Raw genomic sequence first — 22203 nt, forward strand, 5'->3', positions numbered from 1 at the left:
ACACCTCCAAGCTTCATGAGAAGATAAAGAGGATCTATGACCGGAAAACAAAGGAAGATGATTTCAAAATCGAAGTTGTGGTACTTCGTTGGGATGCTATAAATGAGGACAAGGGTAAGCATGGAAAATTCGAGAATTTATGGAAAGGTCCTTATCATATTTTAGCTTTCCGGGGACAAAATGTTTTCTTGTTGGAGGAGATGAATGGATAACCATGCTTAGGAGGACCAGTCAATGGTAAGCTCCTGAAGAATTATCTTTTTTGAATTTTCCTGGTATCGTTGTACATACATTTGAAATTTTTTGCAAGTGTGAAGCTGAATATCATTGGAGTTCGGAGCCCGAAGTGAAGGCCATGGAGCTTCACTAATTTTCTGCTCTTTTAATATTCAGTCCTTAGTCATGTAAGTCAGTTTTAAGTCAATTTCAAGTTAGTTTTGAGTCAGTTTTGAGTTTTTGACTATATTGGCCCATATGGTAAGGCTACTTGGTCTACGGTGTTCTTGGCACCTCCAAGGAGCTGCCATCCCCAAATAATTCCAATGTTAGAGTTAGTATTTGCATACTGTCGTCAGTGATCAAAATCCCTCTTTTATATCATATTAGTGTCCCGTTGAATTTTTTTTTTTTTGCTTTCCACTTAGGCCATCATGCAAAAATTTGTATTTGCTAGCCCACCTTCATGTGTCTTGCTGAGCATCCATTGACCATGAAGGCTCATTTCATCATGTTTTATATCAGTCAAATTCACCTGAAATTCAGTCATTTAAGGTTCCATTAGGTCACCTAGGTTTTATTTTCCCAAGGTCCAATAAATCACCATCTCACTGCATAAGGTCAGCAAAATATGAGAGTGAAGCAAATAATATCTTTTTCAGTTAAATAAAGGTTTACAAGCATGTAACCATGGTTATTGAAAGCCCCAAATTTGATTTCAAAAGGGAATTTATTCCAATTTGTAAATTTTTACTTCAAAACAGATGTAATAATTTTTATTTTCATCTATGTAATTTTATGTCTATTATATGTAATAAGTCACTATTTCAGTTGTATACTCAATTCCATTTGCCAATAGTATCCAAACAAAGGTCATCAAGATTTCCAAAAGCATCATCCACCTGTCAAAAGAAAAAAGGGTCAGAAAGTCAAAAAAGCATTAGTATGAAAGTTTGAAAAGTGACATGAAACATTACAAAGTGGGTGTGCAACTCATAAATCAAACTCATTCAAGTATAAAAGCCCTCAAGACATCTATGCAAACTCCATTTGCACTCCTACACTTTCAAAACCTCCTCTTAGCATTTCGTTACCAATCCTATCACTTAAAGACTATCAACTATCACCTCCTATCACTTAAAGACTATCCACTATCACCTCCCTCATACCACACATCCCCATTCCCTCCTCATCAAATCTCCTCACATCATTCCATATTTCCCACACCCACAGTCCATTTTATCATCTCCCTAGGGTTTTGATAGCAATAACTCATGGAAGAAGAAGAGCACAGAAGTCAGAGTGAGGAAGAAAGACAAGAGAGGAGGCGATATAATAAAGAAGGAAGTGTTATCTCAAAATCAGGCCCTGGAAGGCTACAGACCAGGAAGACTTCAAGTAACTATTTCAAACCTACTTTAGGCTGAGGCTTAGCCTCCTCAACCTGAGAGGGCTCTCTCTAGATGAGTTAATGATTTTGATTAAGATAAGATGGCTAACTCTTTGTGAAATAACTGTGACAAATATGGATGCTGGAAAAACATTAAACAAGTTTCCATTGGGCCTATGGAGTCAACAACACCTCAATAAACAATGATCTTGACTTTACATAGAAGTCAGGGCATTCAGCATTTGAATATTCAGAACATAACTCATAGGGAACCACAGTTTATAAATGCATACAGGAAATCAGAGCACAATCAGTGAATTCTGAGTGATTATACATCTATACGACTGTAAAAAACATTAAGGAAAGGATAAGATCACACATTCTGAACATAGAAATCCTTCATGAATCCTGAGAAGTAAAGCCAAATTATATTACTGAAACTGTGTCTTCACATAAGCCAAATACAATGCTCTGTCATAAAGTTTTCCAACCCCTCTTTACATTACTGTTTTAGCTATATATAGGGCTCTTATTCTAACTGATCGATATTCCTCCTCAAGCATGAGGGGAATTCGAAAACTACTTCTAATGACACCTATTTACCTTTTAACTAACTAATAAATACAACTGAGTACTAATTGACAGCTCTAGAAACCTAAAACAATTAGGATTCTAATTCTACATGATGCTGAACAATAGCATTTATTACAATCAAGATTTATTCCCTGACAAGTGGTCCCTTTTAGTTTGGATGTGGTAGGTGTTTGTAGCTGCTTGCTGGACTTTGATGTCGTATCCTTTTACCTTTGCTGAGAAACAGGAAACTGCCTCTGTTCTATGCTTTCAACTGCCTATTTAATGTAACAAACTTCCACCAGACCTTTCTAGACATCTAAATCAAGTGGGACTCTAATTCCATAACAGCCTTGGTCTACAATCATCCTCGTTCTTTGACACCTGGTTCCCTTCTAGTTTAGCTGTGATGGTCTTCAAGGCTCCATGGTTGTCTTCAATGGCACATGTTTTCCAATGTCCTGAAACATAGGAAACTACCCTTGCTCATCGGTTTTTAGTTTGCCTTACAATTTTCGAATCCAAAGAGGCATGTCCTTTATCTTTGATTATCCAAAATGTAACAGATGGCCACGTCCTTGATGTGTTGTCCACCTCCTTTATGTGTAAGGGCAAAAACTCTTTTAAGCTGTTTTGACATATTTTGAACTGTAGTAAATGTGATCACTTTAGAACAAAAGTCTAGAGTTGGTTTTGAATATATGTTTCCTCCACCTGTTTGTGGTGCCCTTTGAGAGTAAACTTGTGGTCAGCATATGACATTTCCCAAATTCCAGAAACCTGCCTAGGTGAATCACTCCCTGCCCATTGGACATGGTCTCTTATATCAGAGTCAAAATTCAGTTGTTTTTCCCTGAACCTTGACTGTTTTTACATTCTGTAACGTTACCTGGAAATGAAATCTCCTCTGGAGTGTTCAATTTGTGAATTCTTTTGAGCTTCTTGTAGGAGATATACGAGTAGAAACACACGTCAAAGGTATTGCAGTTAATCTTCATAGAAAAATACAATGGCTGACATAGTTCCTGTCCAAGGTTCCATTCTAGAGGTATCATCATCACAAAATATACATATTTAGAACCAACAACCATTTCTCAGTGAGCCAAACATGCCAGAATCTGGGCCACTTCATTTTGTTGTTCTAGGTCCAAAGTTGGAATTCACTGAACCATCACACTTGAGAAAAGTGTGTAATGTTTCTTCTGCCAAAATGCCATACAGAGACAATGTAACTGTTACAATTGTCAAAACCATCATTAGGACCTGTGGCACGCATTTCAGGCACTACATGGACCTCGGTTGGCTGTAAGTGTGATCTTTTCACTTCAAATGCAAGCTCCCTTTCCTTAAACTTTAACCAAGCTGCATTCTTTGTACCTTTTTACGTCCTCTGATTCATCATTTTGATCACCTCAGCCGCTTTATTCAACCATGAATTCTGCAAGCATTAAGCAGTGACTTCCACATAATAGCATTGGGTTCAAATGGCATGTTGTCGATGAATTTCTCTACCTCACCCATTTGCCCAGTACTACCAAGGAGGTTAATCATACAGGCATAATGTTCCACTCTTGGGGTGATATAATGATCTCTATCCATTGACTCAAAATAGCGGCAGCCTGCATGAACGAGGCCTTCTTTGATGCAGCCATTAAGGACAGCGATGAATGTAATGTAGTCTGGCCTCTTTCCAGCTTGTAGCATGTGTTCAAACAGTTCGAGGGCTTCTTCGCTACTCCCATTTAGGGCATATCCAGCTATTATAGCATTCCACAAAACCACATCTTGTTCAACCATTTCGTCAAACACTCGGCGTGCAAAATTTACATTGCCGCATTTGGAATACATGTCAACAAGGGCACTCCCTATAAAGACATTCGATTTTAGGCCAACATTCATGATGCAAGCATGTACCTGCTTTCCATATTCAAGAGCTTCTAAGCTAGCACAAGCACTAAGAATTCTACTGTAGGTGATGTGGTCCAAGTTATTGTACACCGGCAGCATTTGGCGAAATATTTCTATGGCCTCCCTACCTCGAGAACTCTGAGCATAACCTGCAACCATTGCATTCCAGGCAACTACATCTCTCTCTGGCATTCCATCAAACACTTGGAAACCTTCCTCTATACTCCCACACTTAGAATACATGTCAACAAGGCCACTCCCAACAATTACATTAGACTGGAACCCAGTTTGAATGATATGAGCATGGATTTGCATACCCCATTCTAGAGCTGTAAGGTGAGCACATGCAGATAGTGCATTCGCATATGTAAACTTACTGGGTTTCACGCTAGCCTGTTGCATTTGCATGAATAGATTCAAAGCCTCCTCGCAGTGGCGCAGCCGGGCATATCTTGCAATCATGGTATCCCATGTGTTATGCAGATGGCAATCCTCATGTTTGTGCAACATCATACCTGTCCGTCTCAACCACCGTATCTGTCCCCTCGCTCTGCAGTCAAATTCATTGCTTACCTGAATTCTATACCCCTTGTTCTGAAACTCAGTCAATCACCTTCCTGGATTCCCATTTGAAGTAATGAAACTTATCATTTAGCGTAATTGTATACATTTAGTTCAACATCTGCATATCGTGCTCTGACCACCAACGTGTGAGCATGTACTCACAGCTACATGAACTTTGAGGCTTCGAGATTCTATATCTTCTTTTGAAACTTGCAATCTGAGCTTACGACGACACCTAATGACCTAATGATAAGGATAAGCGGTCGAATTGACAGGCAAAGGGTATAAGCTGATCACTGATAATGGATTTTGATGGATATGACAGCTGTGTAAGATTGGCTAGGGATTAGGACAAATCCCCAATTTCATAGCGCAGCGAGTACAAAATATGAATTATGCGCTACGAAATCACTTAAAACATGTTGCGCTGCGAAACTGATAAAAAAGGATTTATGTGCTGCGAAACCACTTTAAAATGATTACAGGCGCTACGAAATCACCTAGACAATTTCAGCTTTGAAACGAGTTTGGACATATGATATCCATGTGAGATGTGAGACCAATGATAGACTAAGACAGAGAATTGACCCCTTTATACATACCAACAATACTCTTAACAAGACTCCTATTCAAACTATTTAGACTCTAAAACCAGATGAAAAGACTAGACCCAAAATTGACACCAACCCTTTGGCAAACGAACTGATGTGAACAATTTAGAAATTTTTCTTCAGTGATAACAGGAAGAATCATCAGACATGAGCCAACCAACATCAGAGAACTCATGGCATCTCCCATCACTGTGGCAAGCTTTAAACATATGGGTTGTTTTCAGTTTTGTGAGAAAGTGGAAAGGATCCAACATCATCCTAAGTTGGCCAGATTATTCATCACCAACCTCCATGAAAACCAGGAAACACTTGTTGGTGTCACCTTCACTATATCTCCTACTATTATATCAAATGCCACTGGGATCCCAAATATTGGAGAAAAATGGTTTAAACAAGGAGAATTGGATCATTACTATTATGAGCCACATCTTAAACCAAGGTACAAGAATGAGAGAAAGAGGATTTTTCCTTTCTCTTACCTCCTAGACAGATATGTTCCCATGATGAAATTCATCATCAAGTACTTCACATGTGAGGGTAGGTTTTCTAGACTCTATTCCTATTATATCCTGTTACTCATGCATTTCACAAGAGTCAAAATGCTCAATCTACCCCACTATCTTTACTGGGACATTGACAAGATGTCATTCATTGCCCGAAGAAAGAATTATGATCATCAAATGCATAGCATCTTTCACCACTCTCTCATCAAGATGATATTTCTACACTACATTGATCACCTTAACATTGCATGGGACACTTTCATATCCAATGAGATTTTCACAGTCCCACCTATTCAACATGGCCAAGAAGCACCTTCATCTTCTCACCCATCCACCTCCATTCCTCCAGCTTATCCCATACATCATCCATCTTCATCTGATGAGTTAGCCACACCATCACCTCCATCATCACCATTTCATGAGCCTATTCATTCACCTGGCAGGGATGAAGGCAGTGGGCAAGAGCATATTGATCATGATGAGAGCAGCAAGCCCAAAGGGGCTAGTTTAGGTACCTTGGAACATACCTATCAGAGAGGGCATAGGCAGGTGTTTGCCCCACTAATTGTGGGAGGGGTCTTGCCTTATTCATCGGCAAAGCAGGTACATAAGGGTAAGGAAAAGGTTAAAGAGGTAGAGATCCAATAGCAGGAGGAAGACCTCCATGAGATAGAGCATGATTTTCAGTTAGTTGACTCAGATGGGCATGATGACAGTGAGAGCACATCTATTGTCCTCAGAGAGAAGAATGCACAAATAGGAGAGCTCCAGGTCAACTTGCAAAGGGCCAAATACATTATTTCCTACTATGAGGAGGAGAACAGGCAGTTTGAGGTCAAACATGAGCTCATGGAGATTCAGCTCAGAAAAGAAAAGAGAGAGGTTGAAAAGGATAAGGCCTTACTTGATGAGGCATATGGATAGTATGGTGAACATCTTGATGAGTAGGTACCGAGAAGAATTCCAAGGACTAGAGGCCTAAAGAGAGTCTTGGAGCTAGAAAGGCAAAAGGAGGTAGAACTAGCCAATGAGCTCACCTTGAATGAGCAATTTTCCAAAATGGTAAATGAGAACTGGGAACATTGGCTCGAGAGGGTAAATGGTCATCTTGAGAGCCTCTTAGACAAGGCCAATAGGGATGTTGAGATTCAGAGAAGGATGGCAAAGTACTATGCCATGAGAAACAAAATTGCAAGAGCCAAACTCAAAAGAGCCCATGCAAAAATTGAAGCCTTGACCGAGCAAGAGGAGAAAAGGAGGCTAGATATTCTTACCGGGGCATCACTCCATGCCTCAAACATATGATCAGCTATCAGCCCACCAATTTTGACCATTTTTGAACAATTTTTTCAAGTCGTGATTTTCTTTGTTTTTTGAAGTATTTTTAACATAGTGAAATGGTCAAACGTGCAACACCTTGGACGTTGCAATATTTTTTGGAGCATCCAATGAGAAAATGGTCAGAATTTTTGGATTCAGAGTGATGAGGACATGCACCCTGTGAATTTTCTAAGCATTTGGAGGAAAACTGGTCAGCCAAAAGGGTCAAAAACCATTAAAAAAAAACACCTTTCTGCCTCTTTTTTGGCCTAGTCACTACGCATTTACCAGTCTTGGGAGATTGAAATTTTGATAGGGAAAATGACCTCCAAATGGAAAACTGAAGGCATATTTGGAAAGTAGACTTGAAGGGATTTCCAACGAGCTATCTTGGAGCAAATTTGGACACCGGGAAGGCATCCAAAAGCAGCCCTGAAGTTGAAGGGCGCATTTGACACTAAAAGGGCGTGTTTGACAGTTCAAGGGCGTGTTTGACAGCCTTCTACATTTTTCACTGTTTCACTCTAAATTGACTTTCACCTTGGGGAAATTAATGTTTTACACATCTAACTAATCAATATGATGTAATTATTATGTTTTTTTACTATTATCTAGGGTAAATACATTAGTTAAATGGCCTACAAGGCATGTAATGAATCAATTTGCATAAGTTAGGGATGAGTCACTTTGACCACCCTATACTCCAGCTATCAGTTCAACATTTCTTGTAACTGCTCCTCCTCTCATGGATTTGACCCCTGAGGCTAGGATGAGTTGTTTTGAGGCCTATATTATGTATTTTCTTAGTCATTTCACATGTTGGAATCAGTTGGATGTTTGGCTATTGATCAAAGACACTAGTGTAATTAGTATTTGGCAAAAATTAATGAATGAGTTGCAGCTATTTTGGTGGAATACCTGTGGTATGGATTTTTGACTTAGTTTCTTCTTATGTTTCATATGTTTGAATTTTTTTTACTCCCATAATGCATTTCACTTCTATGATATGTTGATTTTCAAGTTGATAAGCAGAATACATTTTATATGCTCTGTTTTGGGGAAATCTACATAGTTTGTCCAATTTCTTTAGTTTAGGAAGAATACATGCTCATATTTCTCTTTCTAGCACCTCACCAGTCTTATCTATCTCATCTCATAGCCTTAAAGTGTTCGAGTTCCTACCTACCTTGCTCCATTAGATGTCTGCAATCATACCCTCATTTGCCCTGACCTAGTCTTTTGACCAAATCCTCTTCCAACAACCCAACCAAAATCAAATCAAACAACCCTTTGCACTTTACATCTAGCCTAAAACCCTAATCTATCCAGCCCTCTTGGCTATGATCCCTTGGAGAGAGCCCTCTCCGGCTTGGTAGGGCTAGCTACCAAGCTAAAAGATTGGTCTATGGTTACCTCAGCTGGACTCTTCCTTAGCCTTGGAGATCTGAAAGAGTGATAACATACTATGGATGTGAGGTTTGGGGGAGTAGTATGTCAAGCCACAAATGGAGGCAATTAGAAAGAATTAAAAACGACTTGATCACTAATAATTCCAAAGTCAAATCAACGGTTCCTTATGAGATCCTGCTAGCTAAGTCTTGGCTCTCCATTTTTGGTCTTTTTCCACATACATTTTCCATCTATCCATCATCCTTTTCTATCATATCATGGTCATGTTCCCACATTTTTGCCTCTTATTGCACTTTAAGGTAAAAATAGTTGTCTTTTAAATTTTACAAATCTGAGTAAAAAATTGGTATTCAAAATTATTTTTACTAGAACAAAATTTCCTATAATGGTTCCTTTGAAGTCGTATGTGTAGGACACCTGGGTAGAAACTGAAGCTATATTCAAGAAGATTTGGAACCAAGGATTGACGGACTCCTATTGGCATAATCCAAATGAGTCAGAACAGGCTTGGTCAACGATGGTCAAACTTGATCAGTCACTTAGAAATCCCTAACTAAAAGAGGCAGTTTTGTGATTTAGTGGGGTTTTGCCATATTTTGTGCAACAAAAAGGATGAGTTCGACCTAAGTAGATGGATTAGGACTCTTATAGTTTTTATAGATATTTTAGCTAAGTTTCTTATATTTTTGGCTTATTTAAGCACAACATTCAACACTTATGAACATGTATAATAGCTATTGAGACTTCTCTATTTCTGAATATAATTTGAAGAAATTGTATTCTATTTTCTTGTTGTTCTTGCTGTGGGATGTGATTTTTTATATACTATAACTGATAGTTTCAAGTGTACCAAGCAAAGGTGGAGGGCCCCCATTCTGAGCTAACTACACTGCATTGTAATTTTGTGTATAATTGTGAATATTTTAGATTGTTGTTTCCTTTATAATTTCTTGTGAATAATTTCTGAAGAGATTCATTATATGCCATGTTCATTTATATTTTTGAATGATTTCCTTTCAGGAATTAGTTTAAGGAAGGTCAACCAAGGCATTTAAGTTAGATCCTCCTCCCTCTTGATTAAGAACTGAACTGGAAATTGTGTTTATGCATTTAATCTTTACTTCTTTATTGATCCGGTTATTATTTCCTTTCAATAATTGGTTTAAGTAGGGAAGGTCAATGAAGGCATCTAAGTTAGGTACTCTTCCCTCTATATTAAGAACGAAACTGGAAATTATGTCTTAACTTCTTTCTTGATTTGGTTATGTTATGCTTTATGGTGGGAATGATCTTGTTGTAATAAGGATAATGAGGAAGGACAACCAAGAGCTCTAAGTTAGAGCATCTTCCTCTTTGGTTATGCTTCAAAAATACTCATTGCACTCTTGCTTCTAGATTAAAATTTCAATGCTTTATTTTCAGTAATTTTATATTTGTCATATGCATTTCCATTATTTTCATCTAAACAACTACTTCCTACACTAGTTTAATCTAAGATTCCATATACTTTGGTTTTCTTCTAAGTTTACCAACCTGAATTGATAAGTAAAATATATGCTCTAATTCAACTCCATAAATTAGACTGACATTTTTTGCGCCATTGTCGAGGAAGCACACTTAGATAGAATTGGTTAGGAAGATTGTGTAGAAAACATATAAAATAAAACAACAACAAAATATAAAGACAAAAACACTTTTCTTTATGGTTATTCATGCTTGTACATAGAAATTATAAAGGTAGAACCCCAAAACAAAACCCCCAACCATTAACAAAAACTAACTACCTACAAAATCCATTTCCAAAACAAATATCTACAAAACGTGATGTTAAATAAGTCATTTAGAGAAGGAGGGTATGCCACCACAAGGATCTTCTTAAACCCTTATCCACAATTTAGAATGGTCACTAGGGATTGTGGTGCAGGTAAATTCTAAGTGCATACACAAACAATTCCTCTAGCCCGAGAGAGCGGGTCTAGCCACAAACAAACAATCTATGGAAGATCTCCTTAAGTTAGAATAAAATAAGAGGGCCTACCTCTTAGTACGCTATTCTGCTTGGTGACGATCTTGCTTCCTTTCTCTAGCTATCTTTCATTTCCTTCCTTCGAACACCTGAAACAAGTAAACAACAGCAAACAACAAACGTGATAAAATGCAAATTGCATTCAGCCTACTTAATAAGTTAAGAAACATTAAGCCATAAATATGCGAGATGACATTTTATGTAGGAAATCAATCAATAGTTGCATCTATATTAGTTCAAGAAGATATTACAAACGATGTCTTGACATTGTCGTTCTCCTCCGACATATCTGGGTTCCCACAAACTTCTGCTAGAATCTCATGGATAGCCTGATGCAGGAGCATTCAACCCAAGAGAAAATCATTGTAATTAAGTAGACATAGGGGGTCATGTATTTTAAGGAAGTTGGATTACTAAGTGATGAATTAATATAATATTTAGGCTTTTGAGTGCATAGAATAGGAATTAATAAGATAAGTGAGATGTTTTGTAAATGCTCTCGAATAAATGAGAACATGAGTGGTTATTAATGACTAAAGACTTAAAAGTCAATTAGGAATCTTAAAGCAGTTCCATGATTCGAGGAACTAAGGAGAGATCTTAGGAATTAAATGGAGATTAGAAGTGGACATAGAGGACAAAGAGGATTTAGGAGTCAGTTCAATAGATTTAGGAATGGAACTAGAATTAGTTAAATAGAGCTTTTTGATATAAATGTAAGCCTACGTGCATAGTAGAGGTAGAGGCCACTGATAGTTGAAGATTAGGCCTGTGCAAGACACAAAGTCTCGAATGTAATCATTTGTTTATATTTATGTATACAGAGGTTTATTCCTAGCTGTGTAACTGTGTGTAAATGAGTATTTATGAATGAATTACATGTGAATTCGTAGGTTCTATAACAGGGTTGCAGGCAGAATTCGGAAGGATACGCAGAGGCACAGAATGATTCAGAGGAATCATAAATGGGTCATTGAATCCAGTTGAAGATCAGAGTGGAGCTCTGGAGAGAAGTAGTGAAGTGAGCATTCACAAAAGTTAAGCTCAGTGAGAAGGTTGAGTAGTGGAAGTCAAATTCCTGAAGAAAACCCCAAAACCACAGAGAAAACACTGGAAACAGCGTAAATTCTAAGTAAAAGGGAAGAGCAGAGAAGTGAGGTATCGACGTACAAGAACCGTTGAATCTTGGAGATCAACGGACGAGGGTGTCAGATGAATAGCAGCTAAGATTAAATCGCGAGGATTAAGATCAAGGAATGAACGGTGGACGTTAACCAAGAAGAAAGGCGGCTATAAGCAGAAGTGGTATTTCAGGTAAGGTTTAAATGGTAAGTGGTATGGAAGAGTGAGTGCCCGATTCACTCCCCATCTAACACGTAGCAGCGGAGGAGAGAGAGGAAAACCACTTTTTAGGTTGATTTGGAGTGCGTAGGTTAACAGTCTGAAATCGTTGTGGACCGTCGGATCTACTAAGTGTAGATCGACGATGGAGGATTGACGCGCCAGTTTGGACATTTGGAGTGAATGTCGACCGTTGGATTGGAGGATGTGATGGATGGTCGCAATATAATCACTGATCGCAAGTCAAAGATAATGAAGGACAACGCCGATGGTGATAGAGTGTGGACCCGTCGATATTTATGAATGTGAGTGTAATGTATTTGAAGTCTGACCTTAAGCGTTCAGTCGGTTTCTCATGTTTTCCTTTGTATTGCGTTAAATTACGAAGGAGCGATAAGAAGCAGACCTGAAGCAGTTTATAAGTGCAACTTTATAAAGTTTGAAGTCCGACAGTTCAATCGCATATCAGATGCGGAGGAGGCATGTATGTGTTAATGAACCGTGGAGGAGTGATACCCCGATTGCGATAAAGGTGACCTCGGGAAGTGTGCAGAGGCTGTATAAAGGAAAAAAGGTATGTTTATGTGTGTGTTTCCTTTGTAAACGTGTTATAAAGGAAATAGCACCGATGGAATGTTTTTATGTGTTAATTATATATAACCAATGTTAAAAAGGGAAATAGTTATATATACGTGGTTAAGGGGTAATGAAGGTTATGAGGGTTTGAAAGTCCCGATAGGAAGGATATTAAAGAAAGGCTTTAATAAAGTCATATTTGAAGGTTGTGAAGGGTTTTAAAGTCTCGATAATTATATATGGCTAGGAGTTAGCCTATGTTGATTAATAGGGGCCTTAACCATTGAAGGGTGAAGATTTTGACTCCTTGGAGAGTTAATTCTTGGGACAAGTGTGCTTATGCATTTTATATGAATACGGTGGGTGTAAGCGGGGGTAACCCTACATCATAGCCCCAAAAAAGGTAGTCTCAAGGCTCTTCCCTTTAGTCTTCACACCAAACCAAACTCACAATTGTCCCTTAAACACAAACTAGAGAGCTACAAACTATGGGTAACTTGTTGATTACTCCAAAATCAAAACTTCAGCCAGAACTTAATTAGGAATAACTTGTGCTTAGGAAGAAGAGACGTTTATATAGCTTGGATGGAGGGGAGATGGTTCCTCTTCTCATGGGAGAAGGCCTTATCTCTTAGATTAGTTCCATCCTAATAGGGGAAAGGAGCCCAAACTAACCTCCTCGACTCCATCTGACCTAACCATTTACCAGACTTACGTTATGAAGTTTCTAGAGCTGGAAGCTTCGACTCCATATTTTAAAGACCTTCCAAAAGAGGATCGGTGCGACTGAGAAAGGGCTCAGTCGATCCAATCGATGCTAGGGACAGTTCTAATCCATGCATATTAGCGCGAGGAGCACACACTATATGCACTGTCCTAAATCAAACCAACAAACAGTCTAAATGCAAATGCACATGCATGTATTTGTTTTCAGCCTTCTTAATGTGTAAATGATAAAAAGAAAGCTAAGCACAAATCTGAATTATTTTTTCAAAGCGACAATTACTAACAAGTTTCTTTTCAAGACAAAATGAGGACAATGACAACACTTTGCGATTTGGAATTGAAAACTTGCTTTCGACACTAGAAAAAACTACTAATTCAGATCAAATACAAGAGTAACGGGGTAATCGACTATCAAGAACAATCAGATTCTCTTCTATGATTGAAAACGACACTTACGACACTTTCAAATCAAGAAACAACAGTACAATTACGCTACTTCTTTGTAAAGGAGAACTGAAAATGACTCAAAGAATACATAAAAACATTTACAGTTCTTTGCACAATGGAGGTGGAATAACAGCAAGGAAAGGGGTTTCAAACAGAGGTGTACTAACTACAGGCAGCAAAACTCCTGAATAGAGCTGAAAAGAATGAACACAGAAACCAAAATTTAGGAACAAGGCCTTGTCTGATCAGCGCACCTGTAACATAGTGAAACTGAAATGCAACGCACCTACTACACTCGAGAAGTGTGCTGCATTTGAAGTTCACAGTACAGACAATGCGCTGGACCAGGGACGAGACTTTGATCGGGTTCCAGGTCACAGTTTGCAATTCAATTCAGGGATTTTGGTTGAGCAAGTGGTAATCAGTAAATCAATCACGGGGGTAGATCTAAGGAGGTTACTAGAGCCACCAAAAGGGCAATTAGAGAGCTTGTAAATCAATTTTTTAATTCATAAACAAAACCCGGAGATTGACTGAAGCAGCGTTGATCTACTTTGCACTTGCATAGCAAATGTAGTTCAAAGGCTAGATGGCTTGACTTCAGGCTCCGTCTGTAAGTTTATAAAGTAAACAAATTTAGATGAACAAACAATCTACTCGCTCCCCAGCGGAGTCGCCATTTTGTTACAGGGAAAAGTGTCTATGCAGAGCTGCTAATCCCACTAAGGCTGGTAGCTACCTTAGAAACAAACTAACTAAAAACTACTTTTGTTTTCCTTTATGAGAGATAGATGAGAGAAGAATAAAGGAGACCAACCTCTGTCTTTCACTTGGTTCCTTGCTCGATTCCTCTCTCTTCTGATAGTCCTTTGCTACTCACTTTCTTGTATACCCAGCTTCACAAAGTACCTGTAGAATCAAAGCAACATAACACTATACGAGAACATAGATCTATTATCATAAGCAATATAGGATCAGATGTATATTAACCACAAAAATGCATAAAACATCAATCACACAAGTGTATGGAGGAAAAATTGAATAGCTTTATTGATAATCAAGAAAGAGCCAAGAGAGTTACAACCAACTGTTCTGACCCAGCATCATCCTCTCAGCAAGAAGCCCTTCTTCACCTCATGACAAGATTAGATCACCCAACACTATGATATTGCACCAAGAAACCAGCAGCACTTCCTTACAAGATACAAAATTCCAGCCTCCTGGATCTCTGGGATGAGGGATCCATATATAGATGTCTACAAGGGAGGTGAGTCAGCTTTTGAGATTTGATTAGTTTCTTCCCTCTGATAGTTCTTGATTCCACTTGGAGGTTGATGATCTCTTACTCATCCCTGGTCAAATTCAGAGAGGCAAGTGTCACAGGAGAGGTTTCTGGAAGATTCCATGCTCCTCCACCTTGCGGATTTGACCCTGCCATTTGGGAGAAGATGTAATCAGTTGACCTTGTTCTTTTAGGGGTTGGAACAACACTTTTAGGGACTTAAGAGCCCTTGTTTTATTGACATTTATGATTGGGGTTTCAATGCCCAAAAATGTCTATAACAGCGTTGGGATTGTACGAGGAATTTTGTAGCACACCTCGAGAAGGTGGTCGAACGACGGAATTAGGGTTAGGTCGCTCTATATGAAGAGGACCAGAACTTGACGGGGTAGAAGAAGAAGGGCAACTTCTTTTTCTTTCCTTGTTGTCAAGGTAGGAGTTCGATAATTTTTTGATCTAGTAGCCACCTGGATGGGCGTACTCATCATGAACACTTGTGAACCTGAGGAAGTAGACGATTGAGGCTGGTCTACCATTTGGGTCTGCTGGGACAGAAACGACTCTTTTAGGACAGTTGGGGTCCCTTTGAGCAAATGACTAACTTTGGATCATCTAGGACAATCCTTAGTATAGTGATCCTCCTCACAAATGAGGCATGGATACTTAGGCTTCCGTTGAGAAGCATCACCAGCAGATGACTTAGGAGGACCCTGTTTTGGGGCATCAACTTTACCCTTGCCTTTGAATTTCTTCTTACCTTTCGAGGATTTGTCTGCTATGGTAGACTGAACAACGTGGACCTCTGAGGTTTTACCAAGGCTAGGAGGATTACGAGAAGACTCATTGGAAGCAGTGTTGGAGAACGAATTCTGTTTGGAAGAAGACTTTGCAGGGGTCTGTGTCACTGAACCAATTACTCCATCAACAGGAGGTGTAACAGGAGACTTAGATGACATCAGATCAGATGGTGGTTTGGGTGCATCAGGTATCACGTCATATAACGTGCCAGAATGTGAATAGACAAGGTCTAGATATTGGGCACGCGCGATAGCTTATTCCTCGGTGACACATCCTCCCATAGCTATGTCCTCAGCAATTTTGTTGACAAAGGATTTGGTGAACCATTCGCTCAACAACTGATCAGAAATCTCAAACTTAGTTAGGCAACGTCGACACCTCCATTCAGATATGATCAGAGATGTGGGTCGCAGTGTCTTGCTTGAGCAATGTTAGGAAATGGGTGTTGGTTTCATAGCGAACCCACAATTGGAAATGTGTGAGAAAGGCCATGGCGAGAGTGTTAAAGTCATGATAGGTATTTCAAGGTAGCTCGATATACCACTTGGCTGCATCGCCTGTAAGAGTTCGTTGGAAAAGAAGAAGACGAATGGAATCATCAACGTAAGAATTCAAGGAACACCAGAGGTGATATGTCATCACATGGGCTTGTGGATCCTCTTTCTCTTTTCCTTCAAACTTTGGAAAATCACTCAGTATCTTGGAAGGGTCTGGAGGCCAGTATGGCGAATGAAGAATTGGATCATTCGTGAGTCGAGACACATCTGGCAACTCTAGTGTAGCCAAGAACAATAATTGAGTATTAAAAGGCATTGGGGGTCGATAAGCGGGTCCAACAGGAGGAGCCCATCCCTGCTGGTAAGGATTTTTTTCCGCATAGTGGAGGGTTTTGTCCATATGGCATTTGATTTTTCCCCCACTGTAGGTTACCTTACCTATAGGGTGGATTTTGACCTTGAAAGCCTTTAAACTGTCCAACCATAGGTTGTTGATAATCAACATAAGGGTTAAAAGGTTGTTGAGCCTGTTGACCTTGGACATATGGATGTTTCACCTGTTGTCCTTATACATATGGGTTTTGAACTTGTTGCCCCTGGACATAAGGATTTAAGACCTGCTACCCTTGGACATAAGGATTTTGCACTTGCTTCCCTTGGACATAGGGATGTTGGACTTTCTTCCCCTAGAAAAAAGGATTTTGAACCTGTTGCCCTTGGACATTAGGATTTTGGGCTTGCTGCTGCAAGACTTGACCCTGACCTTGTCCTTGCAAGGGTTTCCCCTGTTGATATGAGTATAAGGGTTGTTGCTGCCTGAGTTGGCCTCGCTGCGACAAGGGTTAACCTTCAGGCTGCAAAGGTTGTCCCTGCGACTGCAAAGGTTGGCCTTGCGAAGACATAGGCTAGGATGTTTGTTGAACATATTGCATATGCGGCTGCATGGTTTGCTGCAACTGTTGCAAGGGTTGACCCCGTGGCTATTGCAGTTGTCCTTGCTACGGCATCACCTGCCCCTGTTGTTGCATGGATGACCCTTGCTGCAACAAAGGTTTCCCTTGTTGTTGCAAAGGTTGTCCTTGCTATTGTAAGGGTACTTGAACAGGTCTCGGATTTATACCTTGAAATTTTCCGAACTGTATGTGGCCATAGCCACCCAGAATGGTGGATGGACCAAGTTGAACATACTGTCCAAGGTGAACGACGTAAGGTAGATTGACCATTCCTTGGGAACCATATGGAACATAAGAAGTTTGGTACTAAACTTGAGCCTCATAAGGCTACCGATACTGGAAATTGCTTGACCCAGACAGACCAACGGGAGTTTGGACCTGTTGGTACTGAACATTGCTTGATCCAGCAGGACTAGGAGGGTGTTGAATAGCACCAGAGGAAGGTTGGTTCATCCCAACCATGTGAGATTGTGAGCCACTCACGTTGGTTGTGCCTGACACCATAGAAACATTCGGGTTCTTCCCCCCAGAAAGCACAACCTATCCACTTACTGGAGGGATTGATGAACATATAGAGGCATGACTCGAGACTGTTAGTTGAACCGGACAAGTTACTTGAATCAACGAGACAAGAGGATTCAGAACTATTGGGTAGCGGAGGTCCTGCGTAACAGTTTTGGGTCTAATAGTTTAGAAATTAGGATAAAAATATTGTAAACCTCCGAAATATGCGGAGAGCGAAATGTAAAAGACCGAGTCAAAGGGTTGTCCACCCGAAAAATAATATAAAATAATAGGAAGTAAGTCGGTCCACGGACCATAGATAGGTATAAATAGAGTACGGCACTATGAGGGAAAGGCAGTTCTTTTTGGGGAATGATTTTGAAGATCTGATATGTAATGGGTGTCCGAGAAGAGCATTCGAGAAGCATCTGTAAGTCCGAGTCGAGGGTTTGGGTAGAGGATAGAGGCTCTGCAGCTGTGTGCGCAGAAGCCTGGAAGAGTCTGCAGCTGTGTGCGCGGACCCCTGCAGCTGAGTGCGTAGGGCGGATCTGGATGTACTGGTGTTAAGTGGAAATAAAGATAAGTTCATTCTGAAAATTATGTGTGATATCTGAATTATCATGAATCTAGAATTTTTTGTATGGTTAATAAGGTTGTTTTGGTCTATGCGCATTGATTATTGAATACTTGTGAATCGGGTTTTAATCTTAATACGTGAACTGAATAAAAGTGATAAATGTTTGCTTAAAGACCTCTTTAAAGTAGATCTGAGTTGCAATACTTCATCCACTAGATTAGATCTGTAGACTGTGCGAGGTATTCAGGATCCACGTGAATACAACGCAGCGCGAAGCTGTAGAACGAAGCGCGAAACCTCCAAACCACATCCAGACATCCCAAGGGTGTGAAAACCTAGTTCCAGCACCCTCCCCTGCTACCTCGGGTGAGACCTCAGTCCGCGCTTCGCGAGCTATTGCCGAAAGGGCCGGTAGCTGTGGGATTTGCTTGGCTAAATAATTCTTCTGAACCTGGGTCAGGCCCATATAAGCCAACAAATGGTTCCATTGCCGACACCGGGATCTACCTAAGGGGTGTCTAGTGCGAAACGCGGGGACATTGTAAAGAAGATCGTTGAAGGATCGAAGGGATCAAGGGTAACTATGGCGAGTGCGATTCAATTACCATTGTTCAAAGGAGCAGGAGGTGAAGACCCGATCAATTCTGGTTTGTGCTAACATCAGTATGGAATGAGCAAAAAATCATAGATGATAATATTAGAAAGGCTACCTTAGTCAATGCGCTGCAGGACCGAGCACTGACATGGTACATAAAATATTCAGGCAAGCACCCAACGACAGGGACAGCGAAAATTTAGACTGAATTGAAGAAGGAGTTTAGCTGGCCGAAGTCAGAAACGCAGTCGATTATAGGGTTCAAAGAAATCACGATGATGCCTGGAGAAACCCCATGGGATTTGGACCAAAGACTGAAGAGTACTATTCACGAGGCTAACATGACATTGACGGATGCGCAGCACTGCGCTTGGTTTATGGCATCCTTAACACCACATCTAAGGGTAGCTCTATCACAACAGAAGATCTCAACCCAGGCTGAAGTGCTAGAGATGGCAATGAGGTTACACGAAACTCCATTGCAAGACCTGGGGTTGGGAGTTCAGCAAATACAAGTGCAGATCCAAGATTTGTGTGTTGAAATGAAGAAGCTAAAACAAGAACAAATACCGCGAGCAGAAGTTTGGGAGGAAGTATGGTGTATAAAGTGCAGAAGCCAGGGACACGATAAAGATCACTGCCCGGTCGTAGTAAATTTTGTGGAAATGGGGGGACCAACGCTATTGCGACCAAAGGCACAGACAGGACCGAGCACCACAGCTCCGCTCTGGTGCGCAATCTGTTAGGTGGGAGGAAAGCACAACACTGATAACTGTCATCTATTACCAAAATACAACCAGACCCCCCAGCAGCTATTCTGTAACTTTTGTAGGTCGGTAGGCCACGAGGAAAGAGACTGTCATAGCTACCAATTATTAATGGACCAGTCACCTGCCTATAGAATGTAGACTGAGGTGCGAGGTCAGGATCCAGCCACGACGATCACGCGCGGTGGGTTCCAGGGCCATGGACGAGGACGGGGCAGAATGGGGCCAGGAAGGGGTCACAGGCAGCTAATCTGCTACAACTGCAGAGGACCAGGACATTACGCATAGGATTGTACCAACCCAACTAGAATTTTGTGCAGTTATTGTGAGCAGTTCGATCATGAGCTAATAGATTGTCCTACACTGATAGCACAAATTCATGAAAGAAAAGCAGCGCAACCAACAATGACCCAGAATGTGCAGATGATGAGGTCTGAACCCTGCGAGGAAGATCCCAAGGTCAACATGGTGCTGAGGAGTGGCACGACCATAGGAGCGGATGGACAGAACTCAGGGGGTGATAAGGAGACATATCGGGAAGCTCGGGAGAGCTTCGCAGAGGTCTCTACCCCAGGTAATAGGGATCAGCCTGAGTCGGACAAGGATCCCTCAATGATAACTACCTTTTTAGAGACATGTATAAAATTGCTTCACGACAACAGGGCGGTTAAAGGCTTATAGGAGTTGATAAATAGATGCGCAGGATGGAGTGAACCTCGCGTCATTCGAAAGTTGGGAAGACATGCATCACAAACTGGAAGGGAAATGCGGTTAACAGCGCAGATCAGCGATTATGAGATGGAGCAGGTCATTTTGGATCTGGGCTCAGATGCCAACATATTGCCAAAATAGACGTGGGAGAGAATGGGTAAGCCTACACTGCAATGGTCCCCTATCCAATTACGAATGGCAAATCAACAGAAGGTGCTACCCATGGGAAGGCTACAAGGGGTTACGATAGACCTTGACGGCACAAGTACCTGCATGGACTTTGAAGTTATTGAGCTCATGGATGAAAATATGCCCTATCCTGCGTTGTTAGGAATAGATTGGGCCACCGACATGAACGGAGTTATTAATCTAAGGAAGAGGACAATGATATTTGAAACAAAGGTGCTCCGCATCGTCATTCCGCTAGATCCGGTTGAAGGACCGCGCTACATCAAACCGGTGCATGACAGAGAACGCGATGATGATGTAGATTGTAGCTACAGAATGTCTGCCCAAGAGCGAGGATGGGTCAAGACATCGGAGGATAGAAGAATATCATGGGGTGATGGAGAATCCTACACTTCTGATTCAGATGAGGAAGACGAGCGGTGGCGCAACAGGTTGAACAGAGTAACCATGCTACACTGCAACATGGTGATGAAATCGTTGTACTGCGTAAGGGCCCAGGATCGCGAATTGCCGAAGTATGATGGGTTGACAATGGTAGATGAATTCCTGACCAAATTTGAAATCGCAGTACCAGAGCACCAATGGTTTGATGCGATGAGATGGGTGCTGCGTGTGACGCCTGTGTGATGGTGGGGCACACATGAAGGAACGTTCAAAGATTGGCGCACCTGTAGGCGCATGATGAAGATCATATTTGGGAAGCCGGAACTATGCATAGCAGAGAAATACGATGGACGTGATGATCTGCGCATGCACCTGACCAGGTGGATCAAAGCATACGGAGAGGAACCTCAGCCAGAATGGGTGCACTTATTTTATCACACCCTAGACGTCATTCCCAAAAACTGGTACACGGAAGCGGAGCTCCGGCACGACACAAGCGAGTGGGATATCTTGCGTGCAGGGTTTTTGTCGACATTCCTGTTCAAAGATCAATGGATGGATCCCATGGATGAAGCGTTACAGCTGGTAAAGGCCGCCATATTCAAGACACCATTAGAGCCAGAGGAAACTGTGCAGCTTGACTAGTCGCGGCAGCTGAGACAGGCCCTCGAATGTTATACTGTCCAGGTAGAAGATGATGAGGACAATCCGTGAAACATCAATATTCCAAAATTAGAGGGGAGTCAAGAGGTGCGCAGACTCGAAATCGAAGATCTAGATATCACGATGCCATTGAAAACAAAACAAGTTAATATTGGAACTGAAGAAGAGCCGAAGTATGCAACACTTGGGGACTACTGGGATGATGCCACAGTGGAGAAGGTCGTCGAATTGCTTCGGGAATACCGAGATTTGTTCCCAACGAAGATCACGGAGCTAAAAGGGATCCTAGGAGACTTAGGAATGATGAAGATAACATTAAAGCCAGACACGAAACTAGTGAAGCAGTGACCCTACTAATTGAATCCAAAATATAAAGCAAAGGTCCATGAAGAATTGGACAAGATGTTGGCAGCAGGGATCATTGAACCAGTCGAGGAATCTGACTGGGTAAGTCCAATGGTTGTGCAGGAGAAGAAACAGAAGGGCGAGATTCGCATCTGCATGGATCTTAGGAAGCTCAATGATGCCTGCGTCAACGATCCATTTCCAACACCATTTACAGATGAGGTGTTGGAAAATGTGGGGGGTAGGAAGCCTACTCTTTCATGGATGGGTTCTCAAGATACCACCAGATCAAGATCGCACCAGAGGACAGGAGTAAGACAACGTTTG

The 22203-nt window shown here is 41.0% G+C and overlaps 1 pseudogene; it reads right to left on the bottom strand.

The window, feature by feature from the left end:
• Positions 1 to 3604: 3604 nt before the first annotated feature.
• On the bottom strand, positions 3605 to 4549 carry LOC149199036 (pentatricopeptide repeat-containing protein CRR2, chloroplastic pseudogene; annotated as a pseudogene).
• Between the last annotated feature and the right edge of the window lie 17654 nt (positions 4550 to 22203).

This window comes from Pinus tabuliformis, chromosome 2_1 (genome assembly GCF_031772625.1).
Source record: "Pinus tabuliformis cultivar Carrire ecotype Pingquan chromosome 2_1, CPIR1, whole genome shotgun sequence".
In the NCBI taxonomy this organism is placed as follows: domain Eukaryota; kingdom Viridiplantae; phylum Streptophyta; class Pinopsida; order Pinales; family Pinaceae; genus Pinus; species Pinus tabuliformis.